The sequence below is a fragment of the Amaranthus tricolor genome, chromosome 4 (assembly GCF_026212465.1).
Source record: "Amaranthus tricolor cultivar Red isolate AtriRed21 chromosome 4, ASM2621246v1, whole genome shotgun sequence".
Lineage (NCBI taxonomy): Eukaryota > Viridiplantae > Streptophyta > Magnoliopsida > Caryophyllales > Amaranthaceae > Amaranthus > Amaranthus tricolor.
Window position 1 is genome coordinate 33,108,938 of NC_080050.1, and position 17,524 is coordinate 33,126,461.

At 47.8% G+C, this 17,524-nt stretch overlaps 26 non-coding genes across 26 annotated transcripts; all 26 read left to right on the plus strand.

Moving 5' to 3' along the window:
- Nucleotides 1–224: 224 nt before the first annotated feature.
- On the plus strand, nucleotides 225–343 carry LOC130812158 (5S ribosomal RNA). Its single transcript, XR_009041759.1, has one exon. It is a non-coding gene; the product is annotated as a 5S ribosomal RNA (ribosomal RNA).
- Nucleotides 344–900: 557 nt separating this feature from the next.
- On the plus strand, nucleotides 901–1,019 carry LOC130812159 (5S ribosomal RNA). Its single transcript, XR_009041760.1, has one exon. It is a non-coding gene; the product is annotated as a 5S ribosomal RNA (ribosomal RNA).
- Nucleotides 1,020–1,581: 562 nt separating this feature from the next.
- Nucleotides 1,582–1,700, plus strand: LOC130812160 (5S ribosomal RNA). The gene has a single exon (XR_009041761.1). It is a non-coding gene; the product is annotated as a 5S ribosomal RNA (ribosomal RNA).
- A 561-nt stretch (nucleotides 1,701–2,261) lies between these two features.
- On the plus strand, nucleotides 2,262–2,380 carry LOC130812161 (5S ribosomal RNA). The gene has a single exon (XR_009041762.1). It is a non-coding gene; the product is annotated as a 5S ribosomal RNA (ribosomal RNA).
- A 549-nt stretch (nucleotides 2,381–2,929) lies between these two features.
- On the plus strand, nucleotides 2,930–3,048 carry LOC130812162 (5S ribosomal RNA). Its single transcript, XR_009041763.1, has one exon. It is a non-coding gene; the product is annotated as a 5S ribosomal RNA (ribosomal RNA).
- A 562-nt stretch (nucleotides 3,049–3,610) lies between these two features.
- Nucleotides 3,611–3,729, plus strand: LOC130812163 (5S ribosomal RNA). The gene has a single exon (XR_009041764.1). It is a non-coding gene; the product is annotated as a 5S ribosomal RNA (ribosomal RNA).
- A 560-nt stretch (nucleotides 3,730–4,289) lies between these two features.
- On the plus strand, nucleotides 4,290–4,408 carry LOC130812164 (5S ribosomal RNA). The gene has a single exon (XR_009041765.1). It is a non-coding gene; the product is annotated as a 5S ribosomal RNA (ribosomal RNA).
- A 558-nt stretch (nucleotides 4,409–4,966) lies between these two features.
- LOC130812165 (5S ribosomal RNA) lies at nucleotides 4,967–5,085 on the plus strand. The gene has a single exon (XR_009041766.1). It is a non-coding gene; the product is annotated as a 5S ribosomal RNA (ribosomal RNA).
- Nucleotides 5,086–5,644: 559 nt separating this feature from the next.
- Nucleotides 5,645–5,763, plus strand: LOC130812167 (5S ribosomal RNA). The gene has a single exon (XR_009041768.1). It is a non-coding gene; the product is annotated as a 5S ribosomal RNA (ribosomal RNA).
- Nucleotides 5,764–6,323: 560 nt separating this feature from the next.
- On the plus strand, nucleotides 6,324–6,442 carry LOC130812168 (5S ribosomal RNA). Its single transcript, XR_009041769.1, has one exon. It is a non-coding gene; the product is annotated as a 5S ribosomal RNA (ribosomal RNA).
- Nucleotides 6,443–7,000: 558 nt separating this feature from the next.
- Nucleotides 7,001–7,119, plus strand: LOC130812169 (5S ribosomal RNA). The gene has a single exon (XR_009041770.1). It is a non-coding gene; the product is annotated as a 5S ribosomal RNA (ribosomal RNA).
- Nucleotides 7,120–7,678: 559 nt separating this feature from the next.
- LOC130812170 (5S ribosomal RNA) lies at nucleotides 7,679–7,797 on the plus strand. Its single transcript, XR_009041771.1, has one exon. It is a non-coding gene; the product is annotated as a 5S ribosomal RNA (ribosomal RNA).
- A 560-nt stretch (nucleotides 7,798–8,357) lies between these two features.
- Nucleotides 8,358–8,476, plus strand: LOC130812171 (5S ribosomal RNA). Its single transcript, XR_009041772.1, has one exon. It is a non-coding gene; the product is annotated as a 5S ribosomal RNA (ribosomal RNA).
- A 560-nt stretch (nucleotides 8,477–9,036) lies between these two features.
- LOC130812172 (5S ribosomal RNA) lies at nucleotides 9,037–9,155 on the plus strand. The gene has a single exon (XR_009041773.1). It is a non-coding gene; the product is annotated as a 5S ribosomal RNA (ribosomal RNA).
- Nucleotides 9,156–9,715: 560 nt separating this feature from the next.
- On the plus strand, nucleotides 9,716–9,834 carry LOC130812173 (5S ribosomal RNA). The gene has a single exon (XR_009041774.1). It is a non-coding gene; the product is annotated as a 5S ribosomal RNA (ribosomal RNA).
- A 560-nt stretch (nucleotides 9,835–10,394) lies between these two features.
- LOC130812174 (5S ribosomal RNA) lies at nucleotides 10,395–10,513 on the plus strand. The gene has a single exon (XR_009041775.1). It is a non-coding gene; the product is annotated as a 5S ribosomal RNA (ribosomal RNA).
- Nucleotides 10,514–11,073: 560 nt separating this feature from the next.
- LOC130812175 (5S ribosomal RNA) lies at nucleotides 11,074–11,192 on the plus strand. The gene has a single exon (XR_009041776.1). It is a non-coding gene; the product is annotated as a 5S ribosomal RNA (ribosomal RNA).
- A 560-nt stretch (nucleotides 11,193–11,752) lies between these two features.
- Nucleotides 11,753–11,871, plus strand: LOC130812176 (5S ribosomal RNA). Its single transcript, XR_009041777.1, has one exon. It is a non-coding gene; the product is annotated as a 5S ribosomal RNA (ribosomal RNA).
- A 561-nt stretch (nucleotides 11,872–12,432) lies between these two features.
- Nucleotides 12,433–12,551, plus strand: LOC130812178 (5S ribosomal RNA). The gene has a single exon (XR_009041779.1). It is a non-coding gene; the product is annotated as a 5S ribosomal RNA (ribosomal RNA).
- A 560-nt stretch (nucleotides 12,552–13,111) lies between these two features.
- Nucleotides 13,112–13,230, plus strand: LOC130812179 (5S ribosomal RNA). The gene has a single exon (XR_009041780.1). It is a non-coding gene; the product is annotated as a 5S ribosomal RNA (ribosomal RNA).
- Nucleotides 13,231–13,790: 560 nt separating this feature from the next.
- LOC130812180 (5S ribosomal RNA) lies at nucleotides 13,791–13,909 on the plus strand. The gene has a single exon (XR_009041781.1). It is a non-coding gene; the product is annotated as a 5S ribosomal RNA (ribosomal RNA).
- Nucleotides 13,910–14,470: 561 nt separating this feature from the next.
- Nucleotides 14,471–14,589, plus strand: LOC130812181 (5S ribosomal RNA). Its single transcript, XR_009041782.1, has one exon. It is a non-coding gene; the product is annotated as a 5S ribosomal RNA (ribosomal RNA).
- Nucleotides 14,590–15,148: 559 nt separating this feature from the next.
- Nucleotides 15,149–15,267, plus strand: LOC130812182 (5S ribosomal RNA). Its single transcript, XR_009041783.1, has one exon. It is a non-coding gene; the product is annotated as a 5S ribosomal RNA (ribosomal RNA).
- A 564-nt stretch (nucleotides 15,268–15,831) lies between these two features.
- Nucleotides 15,832–15,950, plus strand: LOC130812184 (5S ribosomal RNA). Its single transcript, XR_009041785.1, has one exon. It is a non-coding gene; the product is annotated as a 5S ribosomal RNA (ribosomal RNA).
- Nucleotides 15,951–16,508: 558 nt separating this feature from the next.
- Nucleotides 16,509–16,627, plus strand: LOC130812185 (5S ribosomal RNA). Its single transcript, XR_009041786.1, has one exon. It is a non-coding gene; the product is annotated as a 5S ribosomal RNA (ribosomal RNA).
- Nucleotides 16,628–17,187: 560 nt separating this feature from the next.
- On the plus strand, nucleotides 17,188–17,306 carry LOC130812186 (5S ribosomal RNA). The gene has a single exon (XR_009041787.1). It is a non-coding gene; the product is annotated as a 5S ribosomal RNA (ribosomal RNA).
- The last annotated feature ends 218 nt before the right edge of the window (nucleotides 17,307–17,524 follow it).

Here is a 17,524-nt window from a genome sequence, read left to right on the forward strand (position 1 = left end):
TTCTTAAATATTTCGTCGTTTTTTTGTTGCGAGTTCACCTGGCTTTTACAGCCGGCGGACTCTTTTGTGAATCGGACAATACCGGGAGGGTGAAAAACAGTATTTGGGAAGAAGAAGGCTCGAAATAAGGGGTCTCGGTTGCGAATTTACGAGCTTCGGAATGCTCTGGTTTTTTACTTTTGGGCGGCAACGCGCATGTAATCAAATTGTTACGGTGATTGAACGGGTGCGATCATACCAGCACTAATGCACCGGATCCCATCAGAACTCCGCAGTTAAGCGTGCTTGGGCGAGAGTAGTACTAGGATGGGTGACCTCCTGGGAAGTCCTCGTGTTGCACCCCTTTTTCCGTTCTTTTTTTTTTTTTTAATTTTTTTTTTTTTTTTGTTTCCGCTGCACTTGAGCAAGAGCCATTTCAGTGATTATGGTAATATAATCCTTGGAAGTAATTTTATTTATAAAAATATAACTCGCAACCGGGCCCCGGCCTCGAATTCACGGGCACTCGAAAGGTAGGACCCGTTGAGGCGGGTCGATGCGCATGCGAACGAATTGTTCGAAAGAGGCGTGCATCGGTGCGTTCGCGTAAGCGGAAATTGCACCGGATCCCGTCGGAACTCCCCGCGGAAGCGTGCCCGGCGTGGATGGCCTCTTGATTTCCAAGTGTTGCGCGGATTTCTTAAATATTTCGTCGTTTTTTTGTTGCGAGTTCACCTGGCTTTTACAGCCGGCGGACTCTTTTGTGAATCGGACAATACCGGGAGGGTGAAAAACAGTATTTGGGAAGAAGAAGGCTCGAAATAAGGGGTCTCGGTTGCGAATTTACGAGCTTCGGAATGCTCTGGTTTTTTACTTTTGGGCGGCAACGCGCATGTAATCAAATTGTTACGGTGATTGAACGGGTGCGATCATACCAGCACTAATGCACCGGATCCCATCAGAACTCCGCAGTTAAGCGTGCTTGGGCGAGAGTAGTACTAGGATGGGTGACCTCCTGGGAAGTCCTCGTGTTGCACCCCTTTTTCCGTTCTTTTTTTTTTTTTTTAATTTTTTTTTTTTTTTTTTTTGTTTCCGCTGCACTTGAGCAAGAGCCATTTCAGTGATTATGGTAATATAATCCTTGGAAGTAATTTTATTTATAAAAATATAACTCGCAACCGGGCCCCGGCCTCGAATTCACGGGCACTCGAAAGGTAGGACCCGTTGAGGCGGGTCGATGCGCATGCGAACGAATTGTTCGAAAGAGGCGTGCATCGGTGCGTTCGCGTAAGCGGAAATTGCACCGGATCCCGTCGGAACTCCCCGCGGAAGCGTGCCCGGCGTGGATGGCCTCTTGATTTCCAAGTGTTGCGCGGATTTCTTAAATATTTCGTCGTTTTTTTGTTGCGAGTTCACCTGGCTTTTACAGCCGGCGGACTCTTTTGTGAATCGGACAATACCGGGAGGGTGAAAAACAGTATTTGGGAAGAAGAAGGCTCGAAATAAGGGGTCTCGGTTGCGAATTTACGAGCTTCGGAATGCTCTGGTTTTTTACTTTTGGGCGGCAACGCGCATGTAATCAAATTGTTACGGTGATTGAACGGGTGCGATCATACCAGCACTAATGCACCGGATCCCATCAGAACTCCGCAGTTAAGCGTGCTTGGGCGAGAGTAGTACTAGGATGGGTGACCTCCTGGGAAGTCCTCGTGTTGCACCCCTTTTTCCGTTCTTTTTTTTTTTTTTTAATTTTTTTTTTTTTTTTTTTGTTTCCGCTGCACTTGAGCAAGAGCCATTTCAGTGATTATGGTAATATAATCCTTGGAAGTAATTTTATTTATAAAAATATAACTCGCAACCGGGCCCCGGCCTCGAATTCACGGGCACTCGAAAGGTAGGACCCGTTGAGGCGGGTCGATGCGCATGCGAACGAATTGTTCGAAAGAGGCGTGCATCGGTGCGTTCGCGTAAGCGGAAATTGCACCGGATCCCGTCGGAACTCCCCGCGGAAGCGTGCCCGGCGTGGATGGCCTCTTGATTTCCAAGTGTTGCGCGGATTTCTTAAATATTTCGTCGTTTTTTTGTTGCGAGTTCACCTGGCTTTTACAGCCGGCGGACTCTTTTGTGAATCGGACAATACCGGGAGGGTGAAAAACAGTATTTGGGAAGAAGAAGGCTCGAAATAAGGGGTCTCGGTTGCGAATTTACGAGCTTCGGAATGCTCTGGTTTTTTACTTTTGGGCGGCAACGCGCATGTAATCAAATTGTTACGGTGATTGAACGGGTGCGATCATACCAGCACTAATGCACCGGATCCCATCAGAACTCCGCAGTTAAGCGTGCTTGGGCGAGAGTAGTACTAGGATGGGTGACCTCCTGGGAAGTCCTCGTGTTGCACCCCTTTTTCCGTTCTTTTTTTTTTTTTTAATTTTTTTTTTTTTTTGTTTCCGCTGCACTTGAGCAAGAGCCATTTCAGTGATTATGGTAATATAATCCTTGGAAGTAATTTTATTTATAAAAATATAACTCGCAACCGGGCCCCGGCCTCGAATTCACGGGCACTCGAAAGGTAGGACCCGTTGAGGCGGGTCGATGCGCATGCGAACGAATTGTTCGAAAGAGGCGTGCATCGGTGCGTTCGCGTAAGCGGAAATTGCACCGGATCCCGTCGGAACTCCCCGCGGAATCGTGCCCGGCGTGGATGGCCTCTTGATTTCCAAGTGTTGCGCGGATTTCTTAAATATTTCGTCGTTTTTTTGTTGCGAGTTCACCTGGCTTTTACAGCCGGCGGACTCTTTTGTGAATCGGACAATACCGGGAGGGTGAAAAACAGTATTTAGAAGGCTCGAAATAAGGGGTCTCGGTTGCGAATTTACGAGCTTCGGAATGCTCTGGTTTTTTACTTTTGGGCGGCAACGCGCATGTAATCAAATTGTTACGGTGATTGAACGGGTGCGATCATACCAGCACTAATGCACCGGATCCCATCAGAACTCCGCAGTTAAGCGTGCTTGGGCGAGAGTAGTACTAGGATGGGTGACCTCCTGGGAAGTCCTCGTGTTGCACCCCTTTTTCCGTTCTTTTTTTTTTTTTTTAATTTTTTTTTTTTTTTTTTTGTTTCCGCTGCACTTGAGCAAGAGCCATTTCAGTGATTATGGTAATATAATCCTTGGAAGTAATTTTATTTATAAAAATATAACTCGCAACCGGGCCCCGGCCTCGAATTCACGGGCACTCGAAAGGTAGGACCCGTTGAGGCGGGTCGATGCGCATGCGAACGAATTGTTCGAAAGAGGCGTGCATCGGTGCGTTCGCGTAAGCGGAAATTGCACCGGATCCCGTCGGAACTCCCCGCGGAAGCGTGCCCGGCGTGGATGGCCTCTTGATTTCCAAGTGTTGCGCGGATTTCTTAAATATTTCGTCGTTTTTTTTGTTGCGAGTTCACCTGGCTTTTACAGCCGGCGGACTCTTTTGTGAATCGGACAATACCGGGAGGGTGAAAAACAGTATTTGGGAAGAAGAAGGCTCGAAATAAGGGGTCTCGGTTGCGAATTTACGAGCTTCGGAATGCTCTGGTTTTTTACTTTTGGGCGGCAACGCGCATGTAATCAAATTGTTACGGTGATTGAACGGGTGCGATCATACCAGCACTAATGCACCGGATCCCATCAGAACTCCGCAGTTAAGCGTGCTTGGGCGAGAGTAGTACTAGGATGGGTGACCTCCTGGGAAGTCCTCGTGTTGCACCCCTTTTTCCGTTCTTTTTTTTTTTTTTTAATTTTTTTTTTTTTTTTTTGTTTCCGCTGCACTTGAGCAAGAGCCATTTCAGTGATTATGGTAATATAATCCTTGGAAGTAATTTTATTTATAAAAATATAACTCGCAACCGGGCCCCGGCCTCGAATTCACGGGCACTCGAAAGGTAGGACCCGTTGAGGCGGGTCGATGCGCATGCGAACGAATTGTTCGAAAGAGGCGTGCATCGGTGCGTTCGCGTAAGCGGAAATTGCACCGGATCCCGTCGGAACTCCCCGCGGAATCGTGCCCGGCGTGGATGGCCTCTTGATTTCCAAGTGTTGCGCGGATTTCTTAAATATTTCGTCGTTTTTTTGTTGCGAGTTCACCTGGCTTTTACAGCCGGCGGACTCTTTTGTGAATCGGACAATACCGGGAGGGTGAAAAACAGTATTTGGGAAGAAGAAGGCTCGAAATAAGGGGTCTCGGTTGCGAATTTACGAGCTTCGGAATGCTCTGGTTTTTTACTTTTGGGCGGCAACGCGCATGTAATCAAATTGTTACGGTGATTGAACGGGTGCGATCATACCAGCACTAATGCACCGGATCCCATCAGAACTCCGCAGTTAAGCGTGCTTGGGCGAGAGTAGTACTAGGATGGGTGACCTCCTGGGAAGTCCTCGTGTTGCACCCCTTTTTCCGTTCTTTTTTTTTTTTTTTAATTTTTTTTTTTTTTTTGTTTCCGCTGCACTTGAGCAAGAGCCATTTCAGTGATTATGGTAATATAATCCTTGGAAGTAATTTTATTTATAAAATTATAACTCGCAACCGGGCCCCGGCCTCGAATTCACGGGCACTCGAAAGGTAGGACCCGTTGAGGCGGGTCGATGCGCATGCGAACGAATTGTTCGAAAGAGGCGTGCATCGGTGCGTTCGCGTAAGCGGAAATTGCACCGGATCCCGTCGGAACTCCCCGCGGAAGCGTGCCCGGCGTGGATGGCCTCTTGATTTCCAAGTGTTGCGCGGATTTCTTAAATATTTCGTCGTTTTTTTGTTGCGAGTTCACCTGGCTTTTACAGCCGGCGGACTCTTTTGTGAATCGGACAATACCGGGAGGGTGAAAAACAGTATTTGGGAAGAAGAAGGCTCGAAATAAGGGGTCTCGGTTGCGAATTTACGAGCTTCGGAATGCTCTGGTTTTTTACTTTTGGGCGGCAACGCGCATGTAATCAAATTGTTACGGTGATTGAACGGGTGCGATCATACCAGCACTAATGCACCGGATCCCATCAGAACTCCGCAGTTAAGCGTGCTTGGGCGAGAGTAGTACTAGGATGGGTGACCTCCTGGGAAGTCCTCGTGTTGCACCCCTTTTTCCGTTCTTTTTTTTTTTTTTTAATTTTTTTTTTTTTTTTTGTTTCCGCTGCACTTGAGCAAGAGCCATTTCAGTGATTATGGTAATATAATCCTTGGAAGTAATTTTATTTATAAAAATATAACTCGCAACCGGGCCCCGGCCTCGAATTCACGGGCACTCGAAAGGTAGGACCCGTTGAGGCGGGTCGATGCGCATGCGAACGAATTGTTCGAAAGAGGCGTGCATCGGTGCGTTCGCGTAAGCGGAAATTGCACCGGATCCCGTCGGAACTCCCCGCGGAAGCGTGCCCGGCGTGGATGGCCTCTTGATTTCCAAGTGTTGCGCGGATTTCTTAAATATTTCGTCGTTTTTTTGTTGCGAGTTCACCTGGCTTTTACAGCCGGCGGACTCTTTTGTGAATCGGACAATACCGGGAGGGTGAAAAACAGTATTTGGGAAGAAGAAGGCTCGAAATAAGGGGTCTCGGTTGCGAATTTACGAGCTTCGGAATGCTCTGGTTTTTTACTTTTGGGCGGCAACGCGCATGTAATCAAATTGTTACGGTGATTGAACGGGTGCGATCATACCAGCACTAATGCACCGGATCCCATCAGAACTCCGCAGTTAAGCGTGCTTGGGCGAGAGTAGTACTAGGATGGGTGACCTCCTGGGAAGTCCTCGTGTTGCACCCCTTTTTCCGTTCTTTTTTTTTTTTTTTAATTTTTTTTTTTTTTTTTTGTTTCCGCTGCACTTGAGCAAGAGCCATTTCAGTGATTATGGTAATATAATCCTTGGAAGTAATTTTATTTATAAAAATATAACTCGCAACCGGGCCCCGGCCTCGAATTCACGGGCACTCGAAAGGTAGGACCCGTTGAGGCGGGTCGATGCGCATGCGAACGAATTGTTCGAAAGAGGCGTGCATCGGTGCGTTCGCGTAAGCGGAAATTGCACCGGATCCCGTCGGAACTCCCCGCGGAATCGTGCCCGGCGTGGATGGCCTCTTGATTTCCAAGTGTTGCGCGGATTTCTTAAATATTTCGTCGTTTTTTTGTTGCGAGTTCACCTGGCTTTTACAGCCGGCGGACTCTTTTGTGAATCGGACAATACCGGGAGGGTGAAAAACAGTATTTGGGAAGAAGAAGGCTCGAAATAAGGGGTCTCGGTTGCGAATTTACGAGCTTCGGAATGCTCTGGTTTTTTACTTTTGGGCGGCAACGCGCATGTAATCAAATTGTTACGGTGATTGAACGGGTGCGATCATACCAGCACTAATGCACCGGATCCCATCAGAACTCCGCAGTTAAGCGTGCTTGGGCGAGAGTAGTACTAGGATGGGTGACCTCCTGGGAAGTCCTCGTGTTGCACCCCTTTTTCCGTTCTTTTTTTTTTTTTTTAATTTTTTTTTTTTTTTTGTTTCCGCTGCACTTGAGCAAGAGCCATTTCAGTGATTATGGTAATATAATCCTTGGAAGTAATTTTATTTATAAAATTATAACTCGCAACCGGGCCCCGGCCTCGAATTCACGGGCACTCGAAAGGTAGGACCCGTTGAGGCGGGTCGATGCGCATGCGAACGAATTGTTCGAAAGAGGCGTGCATCGGTGCGTTCGCGTAAGCGGAAATTGCACCGGATCCCGTCGGAACTCCCCGCGGAAGCGTGCCCGGCGTGGATGGCCTCTTGATTTCCAAGTGTTGCGCGGATTTCTTAAATATTTCGTCGTTTTTTTGTTGCGAGTTCACCTGGCTTTTACAGCCGGCGGACTCTTTTGTGAATCGGACAATACCGGGAGGGTGAAAAACAGTATTTGGGAAGAAGAAGGCTCGAAATAAGGGGTCTCGGTTGCGAATTTACGAGCTTCGGAATGCTCTGGTTTTTTACTTTTGGGCGGCAACGCGCATGTAATCAAATTGTTACGGTGATTGAACGGGTGCGATCATACCAGCACTAATGCACCGGATCCCATCAGAACTCCGCAGTTAAGCGTGCTTGGGCGAGAGTAGTACTAGGATGGGTGACCTCCTGGGAAGTCCTCGTGTTGCACCCCTTTTTCCGTTCTTTTTTTTTTTTTTTAATTTTTTTTTTTTTTTTTGTTTCCGCTGCACTTGAGCAAGAGCCATTTCAGTGATTATGGTAATATAATCCTTGGAAGTAATTTTATTTATAAAAATATAACTCGCAACCGGGCCCCGGCCTCGAATTCACGGGCACTCGAAAGGTAGGACCCGTTGAGGCGGGTCGATGCGCATGCGAACGAATTGTTCGAAAGAGGCGTGCATCGGTGCGTTCGCGTAAGCGGAAATTGCACCGGATCCCGTCGGAACTCCCCGCGGAAGCGTGCCCGGCGTGGATGGCCTCTTGATTTCCAAGTGTTGCGCGGATTTCTTAAATATTTCGTCGTTTTTTTGTTGCGAGTTCACCTGGCTTTTACAGCCGGCGGACTCTTTTGTGAATCGGACAATACCGGGAGGGTGAAAAACAGTATTTGGGAAGAAGAAGGCTCGAAATAAGGGGTCTCGGTTGCGAATTTACGAGCTTCGGAATGCTCTGGTTTTTTACTTTTGGGCGGCAACGCGCATGTAATCAAATTGTTACGGTGATTGAACGGGTGCGATCATACCAGCACTAATGCACCGGATCCCATCAGAACTCCGCAGTTAAGCGTGCTTGGGCGAGAGTAGTACTAGGATGGGTGACCTCCTGGGAAGTCCTCGTGTTGCACCCCTTTTTCCGTTCTTTTTTTTTTTTTTTAATTTTTTTTTTTTTTTTTTGTTTCCGCTGCACTTGAGCAAGAGCCATTTCAGTGATTATGGTAATATAATCCTTGGAAGTAATTTTATTTATAAAAATATAACTCGCAACCGGGCCCCGGCCTCGAATTCACGGGCACTCGAAAGGTAGGACCCGTTGAGGCGGGTCGATGCGCATGCGAACGAATTGTTCGAAAGAGGCGTGCATCGGTGCGTTCGCGTAAGCGGAAATTGCACCGGATCCCGTCGGAACTCCCCGCGGAATCGTGCCCGGCGTGGATGGCCTCTTGATTTCCAAGTGTTGCGCGGATTTCTTAAATATTTCGTCGTTTTTTTGTTGCGAGTTCACCTGGCTTTTACAGCCGGCGGACTCTTTTGTGAATCGGACAATACCGGGAGGGTGAAAAACAGTATTTGGGAAGAAGAAGGCTCGAAATAAGGGGTCTCGGTTGCGAATTTACGAGCTTCGGAATGCTCTGGTTTTTTACTTTTGGGCGGCAACGCGCATGTAATCAAATTGTTACGGTGATTGAACGGGTGCGATCATACCAGCACTAATGCACCGGATCCCATCAGAACTCCGCAGTTAAGCGTGCTTGGGCGAGAGTAGTACTAGGATGGGTGACCTCCTGGGAAGTCCTCGTGTTGCACCCCTTTTTCCGTTCTTTTTTTTTTTTTTTAATTTTTTTTTTTTTTTTTTGTTTCCGCTGCACTTGAGCAAGAGCCATTTCAGTGATTATGGTAATATAATCCTTGGAAGTAATTTTATTTATAAAAATATAACTCGCAACCGGGCCCCGGCCTCGAATTCACGGGCACTCGAAAGGTAGGACCCGTTGAGGCGGGTCGATGCGCATGCGAACGAATTGTTCGAAAGAGGCGTGCATCGGTGCGTTCGCGTAAGCGGAAATTGCACCGGATCCCGTCGGAACTCCCCGCGGAAGCGTGCCCGGCGTGGATGGCCTCTTGATTTCCAAGTGTTGCGCGGATTTCTTAAATATTTCGTCGTTTTTTTGTTGCGAGTTCACCTGGCTTTTACAGCCGGCGGACTCTTTTGTGAATCGGACAATACCGGGAGGGTGAAAAACAGTATTTGGGAAGAAGAAGGCTCGAAATAAGGGGTCTCGGTTGCGAATTTACGAGCTTCGGAATGCTCTGGTTTTTTACTTTTGGGCGGCAACGCGCATGTAATCAAATTGTTACGGTGATTGAACGGGTGCGATCATACCAGCACTAATGCACCGGATCCCATCAGAACTCCGCAGTTAAGCGTGCTTGGGCGAGAGTAGTACTAGGATGGGTGACCTCCTGGGAAGTCCTCGTGTTGCACCCCTTTTTCCGTTCTTTTTTTTTTTTTTTAATTTTTTTTTTTTTTTTTTGTTTCCGCTGCACTTGAGCAAGAGCCATTTCAGTGATTATGGTAATATAATCCTTGGAAGTAATTTTATTTATAAAAATATAACTCGCAACCGGGCCCCGGCCTCGAATTCACGGGCACTCGAAAGGTAGGACCCGTTGAGGCGGGTCGATGCGCATGCGAACGAATTGTTCGAAAGAGGCGTGCATCGGTGCGTTCGCGTAAGCGGAAATTGCACCGGATCCCGTCGGAACTCCCCGCGGAATCGTGCCCGGCGTGGATGGCCTCTTGATTTCCAAGTGTTGCGCGGATTTCTTAAATATTTCGTCGTTTTTTTGTTGCGAGTTCACCTGGCTTTTACAGCCGGCGGACTCTTTTGTGAATCGGACAATACCGGGAGGGTGAAAAACAGTATTTGGGAAGAAGAAGGCTCGAAATAAGGGGTCTCGGTTGCGAATTTACGAGCTTCGGAATGCTCTGGTTTTTTACTTTTGGGCGGCAACGCGCATGTAATCAAATTGTTACGGTGATTGAACGGGTGCGATCATACCAGCACTAATGCACCGGATCCCATCAGAACTCCGCAGTTAAGCGTGCTTGGGCGAGAGTAGTACTAGGATGGGTGACCTCCTGGGAAGTCCTCGTGTTGCACCCCTTTTTCCGTTCTTTTTTTTTTTTTTTAATTTTTTTTTTTTTTTTTTGTTTCCGCTGCACTTGAGCAAGAGCCATTTCAGTGATTATGGTAATATAATCCTTGGAAGTAATTTTATTTATAAAAATATAACTCGCAACCGGGCCCCGGCCTCGAATTCACGGGCACTCGAAAGGTAGGACCCGTTGAGGCGGGTCGATGCGCATGCGAACGAATTGTTCGAAAGAGGCGTGCATCGGTGCGTTCGCGTAAGCGGAAATTGCACCGGATCCCGTCGGAACTCCCCGCGGAAGCGTGCCCGGCGTGGATGGCCTCTTGATTTCCAAGTGTTGCGCGGATTTCTTAAATATTTCGTCGTTTTTTTGTTGCGAGTTCACCTGGCTTTTACAGCCGGCGGACTCTTTTGTGAATCGGACAATACCGGGAGGGTGAAAAACAGTATTTGGGAAGAAGAAGGCTCGAAATAAGGGGTCTCGGTTGCGAATTTACGAGCTTCGGAATGCTCTGGTTTTTTACTTTTGGGCGGCAACGCGCATGTAATCAAATTGTTACGGTGATTGAACGGGTGCGATCATACCAGCACTAATGCACCGGATCCCATCAGAACTCCGCAGTTAAGCGTGCTTGGGCGAGAGTAGTACTAGGATGGGTGACCTCCTGGGAAGTCCTCGTGTTGCACCCCTTTTTCCGTTCTTTTTTTTTTTTTTTAATTTTTTTTTTTTTTTTTTGTTTCCGCTGCACTTGAGCAAGAGCCATTTCAGTGATTATGGTAATATAATCCTTGGAAGTAATTTTATTTATAAAAATATAACTCGCAACCGGGCCCCGGCCTCGAATTCACGGGCACTCGAAAGGTAGGACCCGTTGAGGCGGGTCGATGCGCATGCGAACGAATTGTTCGAAAGAGGCGTGCATCGGTGCGTTCGCGTAAGCGGAAATTGCACCGGATCCCGTCGGAACTCCCCGCGGAATCGTGCCCGGCGTGGATGGCCTCTTGATTTCCAAGTGTTGCGCGGATTTCTTAAATATTTCGTCGTTTTTTTGTTGCGAGTTCACCTGGCTTTTACAGCCGGCGGACTCTTTTGTGAATCGGACAATACCGGGAGGGTGAAAAACAGTATTTGGGAAGAAGAAGGCTCGAAATAAGGGGTCTCGGTTGCGAATTTACGAGCTTCGGAATGCTCTGGTTTTTTACTTTTGGGCGGCAACGCGCATGTAATCAAATTGTTACGGTGATTGAACGGGTGCGATCATACCAGCACTAATGCACCGGATCCCATCAGAACTCCGCAGTTAAGCGTGCTTGGGCGAGAGTAGTACTAGGATGGGTGACCTCCTGGGAAGTCCTCGTGTTGCACCCCTTTTTCCGTTCTTTTTTTTTTTTTTTAATTTTTTTTTTTTTTTTTTGTTTCCGCTGCACTTGAGCAAGAGCCATTTCAGTGATTATGGTAATATAATCCTTGGAAGTAATTTTATTTATAAAAATATAACTCGCAACCGGGCCCCGGCCTCGAATTCACGGGCACTCGAAAGGTAGGACCCGTTGAGGCGGGTCGATGCGCATGCGAACGAATTGTTCGAAAGAGGCGTGCATCGGTGCGTTCGCGTAAGCGGAAATTGCACCGGATCCCGTCGGAACTCCCCGCGGAAGCGTGCCCGGCGTGGATGGCCTCTTGATTTCCAAGTGTTGCGCGGATTTCTTAAATATTTCGTCGTTTTTTTGTTGCGAGTTCACCTGGCTTTTACAGCCGGCGGACTCTTTTGTGAATCGGACAATACCGGGAGGGTGAAAAACAGTATTTGGGAAGAAGAAGGCTCGAAATAAGGGGTCTCGGTTGCGAATTTACGAGCTTCGGAATGCTCTGGTTTTTTACTTTTGGGCGGCAACGCGCATGTAATCAAATTGTTACGGTGATTGAACGGGTGCGATCATACCAGCACTAATGCACCGGATCCCATCAGAACTCCGCAGTTAAGCGTGCTTGGGCGAGAGTAGTACTAGGATGGGTGACCTCCTGGGAAGTCCTCGTGTTGCACCCCTTTTTCCGTTCTTTTTTTTTTTTTTTAATTTTTTTTTTTTTTTTTTTGTTTCCGCTGCACTTGAGCAAGAGCCATTTCAGTGATTATGGTAATATAATCCTTGGAAGTAATTTTATTTATAAAAATATAACTCGCAACCGGGCCCCGGCCTCGAATTCACGGGCACTCGAAAGGTAGGACCCGTTGAGGCGGGTCGATGCGCATGCGAACGAATTGTTCGAAAGAGGCGTGCATCGGTGCGTTCGCGTAAGCGGAAATTGCACCGGATCCCGTCGGAACTCCCCGCGGAAGCGTGCCCGGCGTGGATGGCCTCTTGATTTCCAAGTGTTGCGCGGATTTCTTAAATATTTCGTCGTTTTTTTGTTGCGAGTTCACCTGGCTTTTACAGCCGGCGGACTCTTTTGTGAATCGGACAATACCGGGAGGGTGAAAAACAGTATTTGGGAAGAAGAAGGCTCGAAATAAGGGGTCTCGGTTGCGAATTTACGAGCTTCGGAATGCTCTGGTTTTTTACTTTTGGGCGGCAACGCGCATGTAATCAAATTGTTACGGTGATTGAACGGGTGCGATCATACCAGCACTAATGCACCGGATCCCATCAGAACTCCGCAGTTAAGCGTGCTTGGGCGAGAGTAGTACTAGGATGGGTGACCTCCTGGGAAGTCCTCGTGTTGCACCCCTTTTTCCGTTCTTTTTTTTTTTTTTTAATTTTTTTTTTTTTTTTTTGTTTCCGCTGCACTTGAGCAAGAGCCATTTCAGTGATTATGGTAATATAATCCTTGGAAGTAATTTTATTTATAAAAATATAACTCGCAACCGGGCCCCGGCCTCGAATTCACGGGCACTCGAAAGGTAGGACCCGTTGAGGCGGGTCGATGCGCATGCGAACGAATTGTTCGAAAGAGGCGTGCATCGGTGCGTTCGCGTAAGCGGAAATTGCACCGGATCCCGTCGGAACTCCCCGCGGAAGCGTGCCCGGCGTGGATGGCCTCTTGATTTCCAAGTGTTGCGCGGATTTCTTAAATATTTCGTCGTTTTTTTGTTGCGAGTTCACCTGGCTTTTACAGCCGGCGGACTCTTTTGTGAATCGGACAATACCGGGAGGGTGAAAAACAGTATTTGGGAAGAAGAAGGCTCGAAATAAGGGGTCTCGGTTGCGAATTTACGAGCTTCGGAATGCTCTGGTTTTTTACTTTTGGGCGGCAACGCGCATGTAATCAAATTGTTACGGTGATTGAACGGGTGCGATCATACCAGCACTAATGCACCGGATCCCATCAGAACTCCGCAGTTAAGCGTGCTTGGGCGAGAGTAGTACTAGGATGGGTGACCTCCTGGGAAGTCCTCGTGTTGCACCCCTTTTTCCGTTCTTTTTTTTTTTTTTTAATTTTTTTTTTTTTTTTTTGTTTCCGCTGCACTTGAGCAAGAGCCATTTCAGTGATTATGGTAATATAATCCTTGGAAGTAATTTTATTTATAAAAATATAACTCGCAACCGGGCCCCGGCCTCGAATTCACGGGCACTCGAAAGGTAGGACCCGTTGAGGCGGGTCGATGCGCATGCGAACGAATTGTTCGAAAGAGGCGTGCATCGGTGCGTTCGCGTAAGCGGAAATTGCACCGGATCCCGTCGGAACTCCCCGCGGAAGCGTGCCCGGCGTGGATGGCCTCTTGATTTCCAAGTGTTGCGCGGATTTCTTAAATATTTCGTCGTTTTTTTGTTGCGAGTTCACCTGGCTTTTACAGCCGGCGGACTCTTTTGTGAATCGGACAATACCGGGAGGGTGAAAAACAGTATTTGGGAAGAAGAAGGCTCGAAATAAGGGGTCTCGGTTGCGAATTTACGAGCTTCGGAATGCTCTGGTTTTTTACTTTTGGGCGGCAACGCGCATGTAATCAAATTGTTACGGTGATTGAACGGGTGCGATCATACCAGCACTAATGCACCGGATCCCATCAGAACTCCGCAGTTAAGCGTGCTTGGGCGAGAGTAGTACTAGGATGGGTGACCTCCTGGGAAGTCCTCGTGTTGCACCCCTTTTTCCGTTCTTTTTTTTTTTTTTTAATTTTTTTTTTTTTTTTTTGTTTCCGCTGCACTTGAGCAAGAGCCATTTCAGTGATTATGGTAATATAATCCTTGGAAGTAATTTTATTTATAAAAATATAACTCGCAACCGGGCCCCGGCCTCGAATTCACGGGCACTCGAAAGGTAGGACCCGTTGAGGCGGGTCGATGCGCATGCGAACGAATTGTTCGAAAGAGGCGTGCATCGGTGCGTTCGCGTAAGCGGAAATTGCACCGGATCCCGTCGGAACTCCCCGCGGAAGCGTGCCCGGCGTGGATGGCCTCTTGATTTCCAAGTGTTGCGCGGATTTCTTAAATATTTCGTCGTTTTTTTTGTTGCGAGTTCACCTGGCTTTTACAGCCGGCGGACTCTTTTGTGAATCGGACAATACCGGGAGGGTGAAAAACAGTATTTGGGAAGAAGAAGGCTCGAAATAAGGGGTCTCGGTTGCGAATTTACGAGCTTCGGAATGCTCTGGTTTTTTACTTTTGGGCGGCAACGCGCATGTAATCAAATTGTTACGGTGATTGAACGGGTGCGATCATACCAGCACTAATGCACCGGATCCCATCAGAACTCCGCAGTTAAGCGTGCTTGGGCGAGAGTAGTACTAGGATGGGTGACCTCCTGGGAAGTCCTCGTGTTGCACCCCTTTTTCCGTTCTTTTTTTTTTTTTTTAATTTTTTTTTTTTTTTTGTTTCCGCTGCACTTGAGCAAGAGCCATTTCAGTGATTATGGTAATATAATCCTTGGAAGTAATTTTATTTATAAAATTATAACTCGCAACCGGGCCCCGGCCTCGAATTCACGGGCACTCGAAAGGTAGGACCCGTTGAGGCGGGTCGATGCGCATGCGAACGAATTGTTCGAAAGAGGCGTGCATCGGTGCGTTCGCGTAAGCGGAAATTGCACCGGATCCCGTCGGAACTCCCCGCGGAAGCGTGCCCGGCGTGGATGGCCTCTTGATTTCCAAGTGTTGCGCGGATTTCTTAAATATTTCGTCGTTTTTTTTGTTGCGAGTTCACCTGGCTTTTACAGCCGGCGGACTCTTTTGTGAATCGGACAATACCGGGAGGGTGAAAAACAGTATTTGGGAAGAAGAAGGCTCGAAATAAGGGGTCTCGGTTGCGAATTTACGAGCTTCGGAATGCTCTGGTTTTTTTCTTTTGGGCGGCAACGCGCATGTAATCAAATTGTTACGGTGATTGAACGGGTGCGATCATACCAGCACTAATGCACCGGATCCCATCAGAACTCCGCAGTTAAGCGTGCTTGGGCGAGAGTAGTACTAGGATGGGTGACCTCCTGGGAAGTCCTCGTGTTGCACCCCTTTTTCCGTTCTTTTTTTTTTTTTTTAATTTTTTTTTTTTTTTTTTGTTTCCGCTGCACTTGAGCAAGAGCCATTTCAGTGATTATGGTAATATAATCCTTGGAAGTAATTTTATTTATAAAAATATAACTCGCAACCGGGCCCCGGCCTCGAATTCACGGGCACTCGAAAGGTAGGACCCGTTGAGGCGGGTCGATGCGCATGCGAACGAATTGTTCGAAAGAGGCGTGCATCGGTGCGTTCGTTCGCGTAAGCGGAAATTGCACCGGATCCCGTCGGAACTCCCCGCGGAAGCGTGCCCGGCGTGGATGGCCTCTTGATTTCCAAGTGTTGCGCGGATTTCTTAAATATTTCGTCGTTTTTTTGTTGCGAGTTCACCTGGCTTTTACAGCCGGCGGACTCTTTTGTGAATCGGACAATACCGGGAGGGTGAAAAACAGTATTTGGGAAGAAGAAGGCTCGAAATAAGGGGTCTCGGTTGCGAATTTACGAGCTTCGGAATGCTCTGGTTTTTTACTTTTGGGCGGCAACGCGCATGTAATCAAATTGTTACGGTGATTGAACGGGTGCGATCATACCAGCACTAATGCACCGGATCCCATCAGAACTCCGCAGTTAAGCGTGCTTGGGCGAGAGTAGTACTAGGATGGGTGACCTCCTGGGAAGTCCTCGTGTTGCACCCCTTTTTCCGTTCTTTTTTTTTTTTTTTAATTTTTTTTTTTTTTTTGTTTCCGCTGCACTTGAGCAAGAGCCATTTCAGTGATTATGGTAATATAATCCTTGGAAGTAATTTTATTTATAAAATTATAACTCGCAACCGGGCCCCGGCCTCGAATTCACGGGCACTCGAAAGGTAGGACCCGTTGAGGCGGGTCGATGCGCATGCGAACGAATTGTTCGAAAGAGGCGTGCATCGGTGCGTTCGCGTAAGCGGAAATTGCACCGGATCCCGTCGGAACTCCCCGCGGAAGCGTGCCCGGCGTGGATGGCCTCTTGATTTCCAAGTGTTGCGCGGATTTCTTAAATATTTCGTCGTTTTTTTGTTGCGAGTTCACCTGGCTTTTACAGCCGGCGGACTCTTTTGTGAATCGGACAATACCGGGAGGGTGAAAAACAGTATTTGGGAAGAAGAAGGCTCGAAATAAGGGGTCTCGGTTGCGAATTTACGAGCTTCGGAATGCTCTGGTTTTTTTCTTTTGGGCGGCAACGCGCATGTAATCAAATTGTTACGGTGATTGAACGGGTGCGATCATACCAGCACTAATGCACCGGATCCCATCAGAACTCCGCAGTTAAGCGTGCTTGGGCGAGAGTAGTACTAGGATGGGTGACCTCCTGGGAAGTCCTCGTGTTGCACCCCTTTTTCCGTTCTTTTTTTTTTTTTTTAATTTTTTTTTTTTTTTTTTGTTTCCGCTGCACTTGAGCAAGAGCCATTTCAGTGATTATGGTAATATAATCCTTGGAAGTAATTTTATTTATAAAAATATAACTCGCAACCGGGCCCCGGCCTCGAATTCACGGGCACTCGAAAGGTAGGACCCGTTGAGGCGGGTCGATGCGCATGCGAACGAATTGTTCGAAAGAGGCGTGCATCGGTGCGTTCGCGTAAGCGGAAATTGCACCGGATCCCGTCGGAACTCCCCGCGGAAGCGTGCCCGGCGTGGATGGCCTCTTGATTTCCAAGTGTTGCGCGGATTTCTTAAATATTTCGTCGTTTTTTTGTTGCGAGTTCACCTGGCTTTTACAGCCGGCGGACTCTTTTGTGAATCGGACAATACCGGGAGGGTGAAAAACAGTATTTGGGAAGAAGAAGGCTCGAAATAAGGGGTCTCGGTTGCGAATTTACGAGCTTCGGAATGCTCTGGTTTTTTTCTTTTGGGCGGCAACGCGCATGTAATCAAATTGTTACGGTGATTGAACGGGTGCGATCATACCAGCACTAATGCACCGGATCCCATCAGAACTCCGCAGTTAAGCGTGCTTGGGCGAGAGTAGTACTAGGATGGGTGACCTCCTGGGAAGTCCTCGTGTTGCACCCCTTTTTCCGTTCTTTTTTTTTTTTTTTAATTTTTTTTTTTTTTTTTTGTTTCCGCTGCACTTGAGCAAGAGCCATTTCAGTGATTATGGTAATATAATCCTTGGAAGTAATTTTATTTATAAAAATATAACTCGCAACCGGGCCCCGGCCTCGAATTCACGGGCACTCGAAAGGTAGGACCCGTTGAGGCGGGTCGATGCGCATGCGAACGAATTGTTC